We start from the raw sequence: 11,464 nt of genomic DNA on the forward strand, positions 1-11,464 counted from the left end.
GGGGTTAGGCTTGGGCCCCTTAGTTCCATTGAAGGGAACTCTCAGGCTGGGTAAACACTATCTTCACATGTGGCTCATAGCATGGGTCTGGTGCGTCCCCGTTCACGTCCCCGTTTCAGGTCCGATTTCAGGGTAAATTCGGACCTGAAACGGACCAAAAGATGCACAGGGCCAGTCAAAATCTCCTGCTATTGGGAATTGGATGTGGGGAATCCTCATCCAATTCGCAATAGTATGAACCCAGCCTTAAGGCCTCAGCATACCAAGACATTTTGGACAATTTTACGCTCCCAACTTTGTGGGAACAGTTTGGGGATGGCCCCTTCCTGCTCCCACATGACTGCACAAAGCAAGGTTACGTTGAAGGTGTATATAAAGTATTTTGGGTTATTTTTAGCATATATATTGAGGCGTTACTATTTGTGTTATTACACTCAACTACAAACCTGCCCTGCCTTGCTGTGAACTAATTTGCAAACTTCAGTGCAGGTACTGCTGTCTAAAGCCTCTTTCACACGAACGATACGTTCAGGTCCGCATGTCAGTTTTTTTAGGCGGACCTGAACGGACGCTCCATAGACCTCTATGGAGCGTCAGATGTCAGCGGTGACATGTCCGCTGACATCCGACCCGCTCCGAAAAAGTGTGACGGAGGAAAAACCTACTTTTCCATCCGTCATCGGATCGGGTGATGACGGACTCTATGGTCCGTCTTCATCTGATCTCCATAGGGGAGAGCGGCGCTCTGACAGGTCCTGTGCAGCGACGGACCTGTCATCTGCCTGCTCAGCGGGAATCGACGGAGCAATCTCCCGCTGAGCAGAGCGTGCTCCATACACGGATACGTTCGTGTGAAAGAGCCACAGCTTGCAACAATGAGCACCCCTGCCACTCAAGTCAGGGACCTGAAGTACCCAGAAATATCTTCCTGTCTTTGTCTGATGTCAGACTGGTGACAATGGGAGCCACAGGACAGAGATAAGTAATCTCATCATTTCAGCTGGAATTATACAATCCATGAGGCATTGCAAGACTATGGCTACATTTAGACGTGCGTTTAAACCCACCACTCGGTTGAAGAGCGACCTGTATTTGTATCACTTTTCAGAATCAATTGACAGGGTGTGAGAAGGCGATGTGATGCTTCTCACTGCCTGTTTTAAACCTATTTATGCCAACAAATGTGCCATAGCTGCATGCATTGCATGTGGTTGCGGGGTGTTTAGGGTGCTTCCCCATTCACTTAAATGTGTTGTGTTCAGTGGGCTTGCTGCCTGTTGGATAGTATTTTCCGCGGTGCGAAGCTTTGCGACGGCGCCATGTAAACACCCTGGTCTGCTGCCATTGCAGTTCAAGGGGGAGGGGCTGAATCGGGCAGGAAATAAAGGGAAATCCTTTTCTTTTTTGGGAGGTTTGATAATTTGCTTAAAGGGGTGCTTATGGGGTGTGCAATCCCATGTATGCATTGCCTCACATTGCTGTGCAACAAAAATAAAGCTTCATGTCGAGTCTGGGAGGAGTTGAAGCCTGTCAACTCCTTCTATTCAAACCTATGGTAACATTTACAGCACGTCTGACAAGTGTTAATCATACAGTGCCTTGAAAAAGTATTTATACTCCTTGAAATTTTCCACATTTTGTCATGTTACAACCAAAAGACGTAAATGTATTTTATTGGGATTTTATGCGATAGACCAACACAAAGTGGCACATAATTGTGAAGTGAAGGGAAAATGATAAATGGTTTTTAATGTTTTTTACAAATAAATATGTGAAAAGTGTGGGGTGCATTTGTATTCAGCCCCCCTGAGTCAATACTTTGTAGAACCACCTTTCACTGCAATTACAAATGAAAGTCTTTTTGGGGATGTCTCTACCAGCTCTGCACATCTAGAGAATGACTTTTTTCCCATTCTTCTTTGCAAAATAGTTCAAGCTCTGTTAGTTTGGATGGAGACGAGAGCGTCTGAGAACAGCAATTTTCAAGTCTTGCCACAAACTCTCAAATGGATTTAAGTCTGGACTTTCACTGACTGGGCCATTCTAACACATGAATATGATTTGATCTAAACCATTCCATTGTAGCTCTGGCTGTATGTTTAGGGTCTTTGTCCTGCTGGAAGGTGAACCTCCATCCCAGTCTCAAGTCTTTTGCAGACTCTAAAGCCCCGTACACACGAGCGGATTGTCCGACAGAAAAAGTCCAACTGAAGCTTTTCATCGTCTATTCCGATCGTGTGTAGGTCTCATCGGACTTTTTTCTTTTTTTTTTTCGAAAATTCTGACGGACCTAGAAATGGAACATGTTCTAAATATCTCCGACTGAACCAATTCCTATCGGGAAAACTGATCATCTGTATGCTGTTCCGACGGACCAAAAACGATGCATGCTCTGAAGCAAGTACGAGATGGAAGCTATTGGCTACTGAACTTCCTTTTTCTAGTCCCGTCGTAAGTGTTGTACGTCACCGCGTTCTTGACGGTCGGACTTTGAGTTGACCGTGTGTAGGCAAGAATATATATATTAGTTAAAAATTGAACTGTTTGCACTGCCCATGTGTGACAAAATGGACAAAACACTGATTCATTTATGTCCATTGAACAATTTATCGCTCAAAATTCAGTCATTATATGAAGGCACTATCGTTTGGTCTCACGACCAACTGTTCATTATTCGAAAATGAGTTTGAACGATTTTTCGTATAGTGTAAGGCTAACATTACTTTAGTCCCCAGTTACATCGGTGCAATTTGTCATGCAATTTGATCGTTTCAAATTGCATGACATGTCGCACCCTAATGGAAGTGGTCAAATTGGTGCGAATCCGACTCCATCGGAGTCGCACAAATTTTGAAAGTAGTTTGTGCTCTACTTTTTGCAAGTTCAGGTGCGACTTGCGTTAGACATCTGTGCATGAAGTCGCACAGATGTCTTCCAAGTCGCACCTGAAGTCACACTGACATGCCACTTTAAAATTGTGCAGCTTCAAGTGAAGTCGCACGAATTTCAAGTCAGATTCAGTGTGACCGAAGACTTACACTAGCTTCAAAAGTAGGCGTTTTATGAGCATTTTTGAAGCTCTATGAATGCCGGTCAAAACTGTGTGCACTGCAGTGTTGTTCACATAGTTGCGTCACGTTGCATTGCGACAAAACTGACTCAGCATGTATCGTTTGCCAAGCTTTGCTGCTTTCCGAACACTTCCATTGATGTCAATGTTGACACGTTGCAAAGATGCCCCTATGGTGTTTATAGTACATTTGCAATGCGTGTAGAAAGCGTTACTAGCCGAGATAATAACACAAAAATTCACAGAGGGGCGCGTCATGGCAAGCGTTTAACACGACACAAGCGCATCAAAAACACGCCATATAAACGCATCTTAACACATTTGATGAATTAATTGGTGCTCCAATTTCTTTGCATGTCTAAATCAGCTCAAAAGAATTCTGCAATCCCATATTTGTGCTGCTTTGCGTCGCTCTGTGGCAAAAATGAAGCTACAGTTGGGAGAACAAGTATTTTATATACTGCCAATTTTGCAGGTTTTCATACTTACAAAGCATGTAGAGGTCTGTCATTTTTATCATAGGTACTCTTCAACTGTGAGAGACGGAATCTAAAACAAAAATCCAGAAAATCACATTGTATGCTTTTTAAGTAATTAATTTGCATTTTATTGCATGACATAAGTATTTGATACATCAGAAAAGCAGAACTTAATATTTAGTACAGAAACCTTTGGTTGCAATTACAGAGATCATACGTTTCCTGTAGTTCTTGACCAGGTTTGCACACACTGCAGCAGGGATTTTGGCCCACTCCTCCATACAGACCTTCTCCAGAGCCTTCAGGTTTCGGAGCTGACGCTGGGCAATACGGACTTTCAGCTCCCTCCAAAGATTTTCTATTGGGTTCAGGTCTGGAGACTGGCTAGGCCACTCCAGGACCTTGAGATGCTTCTTACGGAGCCACTCCTTAGTTGCCCTGGCGAGGTGTGTTTCAGGTCATTGTCATGCTGGACGACCCAGCCACAACCCATCTTCATTGCTCTTACTGAGGGAAGGAGGTTGTTGGCCAAGATCTCATGATACATGACCCCATCCATCCTCCCCTCAATACGGTGCAGTTGTTCTGTCCTCTTTGCAGAAAAGCAGCCACAAAGAATGAGGTTTCCACCTTCATGCTTCACAGTTAGGATGGTGTTCTTGGGGGGGTTATACTCATCCTTCTTCCTCCAAACACTGCGAGTGGAGTTTAGACCAAAAAAGGTATTTTTGTCTCATCAGACCACATGACCTTCTCCTATTCCTCCTCTGGATCATCCAGATGGTCACTGGCAAACTTCAGACGGGCCTGGACATGCGCTGGCTTGAGCAGGGGAACCTTGTGTGCGCTGCAGGAATTTAATCCATGACGGCGTAGTGTGTTAGTAAAGGTTTTATTTGAGACCGTGGTTCCAGCTCTCTTCAGGTCATTGACCAGGTCCTGCCGTGTAGTTCTGGGCTGATCCCTCACCTTCCTCATGATCATTGATGCCCCACAAGGTGAGATCTTGCATGAAGCCCCAGACCGAGATTGACCGTCATCTTGAACTTCTTCCATTTTCTAATAATTGCACCAACAGTTGTTGACTTCTGACCAAGCTGCTTGCCTATTGTCCTGTAGCCCATCCCAGCCTTGTGCAGGTCTACAATTTTATCCCTGATGTCCTTACACAGCTCTTTGGTCTTGGCCATTGTAGAGCGTTTGGAGTCTGTTTGGTTAAGAGTGTGGACAGGTGTCTTTTATACAGGTAACGAGTTCAAAGAGGTGCAGTTAATACAGGTAATGAGAGGAGAACAGGAGGGCTTCTTAAGGAAAAAATAACAGGTCTGTGAGAGCTGGAATTCTTACTGGTTGGTAAGTGATCAAATACTTATGTCCAGCAATAAAATGCAAATACATTTTTAAAAAATCATACAATGTGATTTTCTGGATCTTTGTTTTAGATTCCGTCTCTCACAATTGAAGAGTACCTATAATAAAAATTACAGACCTCTACATGCTTTGTAAGTAGGAAAACCTGCAAAATCGGCAGTGTATCAAATACTTGTTCTCCCCACTGTACATGTCAAGTCAGGGAGGAGTTAAAGCTTCTCAGCTCTGTCCATTCAAGTCTATGGTAGCGTGTACAGTGCGTTTGACAATCGTTAATCAAATATCAGTGAGGTGGACGGTTGGAAAAAAAAATAATTTACAGCCAGTTCACACCACAGTGCGTTTTTTTTTCTGCATAAAAAAAACGCATTGAAAGTAGGTTACATGGTTTCCACTGGCATAGGTCACACCAGTGCAGTCAGTTCCAGAAAAAAAGTAGAACATGCTGCATTTTTCCTGCACTGGACTGTACTAGAACGCAGTAAAACACATCAAAAACGCACTGGAATGCAACAAAAACACACTGACCCCAATACAGTGAAAAGGAAAAAAGCATCTGGAATGCATCCGTAATTGCACCAAAATAGCACAAAAAACCGCACCAAAAATGCGCATCCAGAAAGACATCTGGAACGGATCCGGAGTGCGGTGTGAACCGGCCTGTGCATTTTTAATGCACCTTAAACGCATCAAAAAAAGCTATAGGCGCATTGGTTAGCATTACTGTCAGTGTAAATATTTTTAGCAAGTGTCAACCCCTTCACACCACAAAAACGTCCTCCAGATCCGTTTTTGCATGCACATTTTTAACGCATTTTTGATGCGTTCTGGTGTGTTTTTAATGCGTTTCCTGTTTTTTTTTCACTGTACTGGGGTCCAGTGCGTTTTTGATGCATCTTTGCTATTTACCGCGTTCTAGTACAGTCCTGTGCAGGGAAAAAAGCAGCATGTTGAACTTTTTTTTTTTCCCTGGAACTGAAATGCACTGGAACGCACAGCACTGGTGTGAGCTCAGCCATTGGAACCCATGTAACCTACTTTCCATGTGTTTTTGATGCAGAAAAAAAAGCAATGCACTGTATGTGGTGTGAACTTAAGCCTTACTCTATTCAAAATAAAGAAAAAAAGTTTTGCCTTTAGTTCTACTTTACATTTTTTATATCTTTTAGCAGTGAGAAAAAAAAAAAAAAAAAAAGCTAGAAGCGGATTGGTTGCTAAGGGTAACGGCACCAGTTACCAGATAGAACTTGTCTCGTACGCTTTTTGCTAATTCCCCCCCAATGAAATCTAATGTGTATTGATGTGACTTTTGTGACAAAGTTCAATTTTTCAGTTGCACTTTTATGATGCAATTAAACATTTTTATCTGGACACCAACGGTATGTGTTTACTGTATTTGTTTCCAGTGCTCATTTTGTAAAATAACGGAGCTATCCCTATGATGACGGCTGCTTTGGAATACTGCCTGTGTGACTGCACAGGATGTGAGAAGGATTCCGTCTTCTCAACCTTCTCACACAGAATACAAGGACCTATTTGTGGCAGAACAGGCACTGCAAAAGACGCCTAAACCTAGGGTCCTCGCTGGAACCATTATAAACTGGTTCTGCCAGAGAGGCAACAACTCCCTCTGATTGGCTCAGGCTTGGAAGAAGTGGGTGGGCTTTGGTTGGCCACCCTGCAGGCCGATTGGGCGTGTTGAAGGTGATTGACCACCATGTGTAATAATTAATCAAGGGGGAGGGGCAGAGGGTTTGTTTGTAAGTAGCTATTGGCTGGATTTGAATGGCACAGCATCCTCTCGGTGACAGGGATGGGATGGGCGCAGCTTGGGTGCGATAAGACGATATATAAATTGGCAGCGTCTCTCTATGCTGGGTCACTGTGCCTGTGACAACCTGTAAGCGCAGGCTCTCCAAACACAGGCAATGACTTCACCTCTGCCAATGAGCTTTACCCTGTATTTATCATTGTTCGGCAGACGCAGAACTCTCGCACAACGATGGACAGGAATGCACTTCGTAGAGGGTCGCGTTTCACATTTTTTAGGTTTCACTTTCCATGTGTGCTCCGAATAATAATATACCCTGACAGTAGATCTACAGCCTGCCAACAGTGTCTGAGTATTAATTATTATTATTATACAGGATTTTTATAGCACCAACAGTTTGCGCAGCGCTTTACAATATAAAGGGAGACAATACAGCAACAATACAATTTAATACAAGAGGGCTGATAAACCCAAGAACAAAAGATGAATGTATTGCAGATTACCTTTCCTTAGATGTTGCGGCTTCTTTAATATTACAGGTGATCCCGCCATTGTATTTTTATTTTATTTTTTTTTCAAAAAAAAAGAGACAAAAAGGTACAAATGAATAAACACATAAGATAAAAGGCAAATCAAATAGATGAAATGTCCAAAGTAGCAATGAACATCACTTCCTGTTCTAGGGTGACAACTGTACTGTATCTAGGCAGAACATGGTTGTCATCCTAGGAAGGTAGTGTGTTAGGACTATATATAAGTACCTTAAACAACAATAATAATATAATACCCCACCCTCTCAATAACAAAGGGGGTAGTTTTTTGTAGTCCACAGGGATAGCTGGGAAAAATATCAACTGATAACTGTCCAGAGGCAGAGAGTGCAGTAAGTTGTCAGGTCAAAGGTTTGTGGCTGGATGAACAGCACATTTTTTGCTCTTGTCAAACAGATATAATAAAATGCTTTCTAATGTATATTAAAAGGGTTTGTTTATCTTTTCAGGGCTCACATAGCCTGAGTAGCAGTCCAAGGATTTTTAATCCTCTTCCTGTAAGGCTTCCGGGACAGAGCAGAGCAATTTCGATTGGTCAAAGCAGTCATGTGCGGCACTACACCGGCTGCGTGTGCACTGACACCTCATCACCCATGGAGGTAAGTACAGTGGGAATCAGGGGGTGGGGAGGGTGTAGAGCAGGGATATGCAATTAGCGGACTCCCAGCTGTTGCAAAACTACAAGTCCCATCATGCCTCTGCCTCTGGGTGTCATGCTTGTGGCTGTCAGATTCTTGCTATGCCTCATGGGACTTGTAGTTCTGCAACAGCTGGAGGTCCGCTAATTGCATATCCCTGGCGTAGGGCATACCTCCCAATTTTTTGATATGGGAACGAGGGACAGCTATTAGCAAAAGTCTGCTGGCACCTTCAATTTTCCAATTGAAAAGGACGGTGCAGACAAAGCCGCCCCCCCCCCCTATACTTACCGAAGCCCAATGTTGACCCATTGCTGTGCCTGAGAGCAGCAGCTCTCTCCACACTCTCTCCTCAGTGGCCATCAAGGCAATAACAGGACCCATAGGCACCTGCTGCTGTCAATCGCAGCCAGTGAGAGAGTGGGGGGGTGGAGCCAAGCCACGTTGTGGGTGTCAATGGACACACCCTGTATGGATCAGGATCAAGCCCGCACGACTGCCCCTGTGCCCCATAGCAAGTGGCTTGCTATGGGGGCACTCAGTGGGGGGGCAGGGGGCAGGAGCACCAGTGGGGGACCCCAGGAGGGAAGGATCAGGGCTGCTCTGTGCAAAGCAATTGCACAGAGCAGGTAAGTGTGACATGTTTGTTATTTTTTTTTTAAATCCTTTAGAGCTGTTCATAGACAATAGACAAGGATATTGTTTTTATAAGGCAACAAGATAGACATCAATTCTCATAGCATACGATGGTGCACGACTATGCACTCAGCAGGCACCATCTCATGGGAACATCAGGCTTTTAGCTTAGAAAAGCATAAGACTGAACATCAGGAAAATATAAAATCCACTACGTAGTGAGGCTCCCATCGCACTGCAAGGGTTAAATGCTCCTTTTTGCCTAGAATACCATTAAAAGCACTTTAAAGCGGAGTTCCACACAAAAATGGAACTTCCGCTTTTCGGAACCCTCCCCCCCTCCGGTGTCACATTTGGCACCTTTCAGGGGGGAGGGGGGTGCAGATACCTGTCTAAGACAGGTATTTGCACCCACTTCCGGCATAGACTCCCATGGGAGTCTATGCCTCTTCCCGTCCCCACCGCGCTGTCTGCTGGGAACACACAGCTCCCAGCAGAGAGCGGGGACCACTAGGGACGCGCAGCGTGACTCGCGCATGCGCAGTAGGGAACCGGGAAGTGAAGCCGCAACGCTTCACTTCCTGATTCCCTTACATAGGATGGCGGCGGCAGCTGCCGAGAACCGAGCGGGTTCTCGGCGTCCCCTGCCGACATCGCTGGACCCTGAGACAGGTAAGTGGCCATGTATTAAAAGTCAGCAGCTGCAGTATTTGTAGCTGCTGGCTTTTAATAATTTTTTTTTTGGCGGTGTGGGTGAACCCACGCTTTAACTTACCTTATTTCTTCACTCCCTTGGCAGCCAGCATTCTCCTCTTTTCTCCAACATCTGAGTTGTAGGCGAGCCCTCTGTGTCCTCATTTAGGCCCCTTTCACATGTGGCGGACTCCGTTTCTACGGAGCCCGCCTCGGTCCGCCGGCTTAGCGGGAGATCTATCCGTTGATCTCTACGCTGAGCTGGCGGATGACAGGTCCCTCTCTGCTCACTGAGCGGGGAGGGGCTTGTCAGGCGCCGCTGCTGCCTATGGAGAGATTGGACGAAAACGGACAGCATGTCCATTTTCATCAGATCTCACCCGATCCGCCAGCGACGGACCTGGACGTAGGGCCATCCGTCTGCTTTTAGCGGATCGGACCGGGTCGGATGTCAGCGGACATGTCTCCGCTGACATCCGACGCTCCATAGACTAACATGGAGTGCCCGTTCAGGTCCGCCGTTAAAACTGACAGGCGGACCTGAACGGTCCGATCGTGTGAAAGGGGCCTTACAATGCAGGACTGATGGTCCTGCATTTTATTTGATGGTATCAGAGTGCGACCGACAAAGAGAAGAGGATTTAGGGGACTGGTCATACAGGGGGGAGAAGGCTAGAGATAATTAATTGGTTAAAAAAAGATGTGCCTTTTAATGGCACACTAGACATAAAAGAGCATTTAAAGCCCAACTCCAGGAAACGTGAAAATTCTCCCTTGCAATGGGGTTGCCCCTGCACTGGAAGGGTTAAAGTAGAACTACAGGCAAAACTTTTTTTTTTAAATTTCGGATAGAGTAATGGAGGGTTATAACCCCTGTCTGTTTATTTTTCGCCATCTGTGTCCCACTGCAGAGATTTCCCTTCACTTCCTGTCTCATAGCCTAAACAGGAAGTGAGAGGAAATCTCTGCAAATGAAGGGAATCCCATGGGACCCCCATGTCACCAGAACTAGTGTCCCCATTGGAAGATTTCCCCTCTATTACTTTTCTGGGGACAACTTTCATTTTTAATGATAATGGTAAATAGGACAAATAGAGTGTGAATCTCCTTAACGGGGGGCACAGACAGCAATAAAACATGACAGTTGTTCTAATCCCTCTGCACTCCATCCAAAACCGAAAAAAAAAAATGCGAACTGCTGGGAGTGTCAATTAAAAGTTAATGACACCCCCAAATAAGTTCGCAAATCACAGTGCGATCTGCAAATTCAGACAGGAATTGGATCGCATGGGTGGGAACCCATGAAAACAGGGGTCTTGTGTGAGTTTGACCCGAATGCAATGCAAATCTAGCCATACAGACAGTATGGCTGAATTCGCAACGCACGGACATCGCGTGTGATCTGCACTGCAGTGCGGTGCGAATCACATGCGATCTCGCACCATGCAGCAGTGTGAACCAGCCCTGACAAAGGACTTTTACTTACCGTATCCTTTGCTACCCGGCAGCCATCACTCTCTTTTTCTCCCATATGATCTAATGCTGGCCATACACTATACCAAAAAATCGGCCGAAAAATCGTTCGTATAGACACTTCGTTCGTTTTTCGGCAAGTTAATGGGCACAAATCGATAATCGTTTGTGACGTTTTTGTGGAGAAAAAACGAATGGGAAGTTTGGAAAATTTCTGCCGAACGTACGATAAATTGCAAGGTTAATGTGTTTCCCGTCCGAACTGTCTGCACTAGGTATATGTAAAAAAACGAACAAAAAATTATTTATTCATGTCCACTGAACAATTTATCGGTCATTACATGATGGCACGATCGTTTGCGGTCACGGTCGAACGTTCGTTTTTCGAAAATGTGTTCGGCCGATTTTTCGTATAGTGTATGGCCAGCATTATTCTGCATTGTACGTGATGACATCAGTTTGCAACCAATGGATGGAGCACAGAAAGGAATCGGCTTTGGGGGTATGATCGCTCGGAGAGGAGTTGGGCTCCATTCACACCAATGTGTTTTTTCCTACTTTTTGCAGAACATTTTTTTTAACATGGGTTCCTATGGAACACGTTCACATCAATGCATTTTTGAGCCTCTGCATTTTTGGAAAGAGCAGGGACTTTCTTTCCAGCAGCATGCAGCGTTTTTTGCATGTAATAGACTTCAATGTTCAATGGACCCACACGCAAGTACTGTGATGTTGTCGCGATTTGCGTTTATTTTTTGCTTTACATTCACTGTATATAGCCG

Source organism: Aquarana catesbeiana, linkage group LG09, assembly GCF_042186555.1.
Source record: "Aquarana catesbeiana isolate 2022-GZ linkage group LG09, ASM4218655v1, whole genome shotgun sequence".
NCBI lineage: Eukaryota > Metazoa > Chordata > Amphibia > Anura > Ranidae > Aquarana > Aquarana catesbeiana.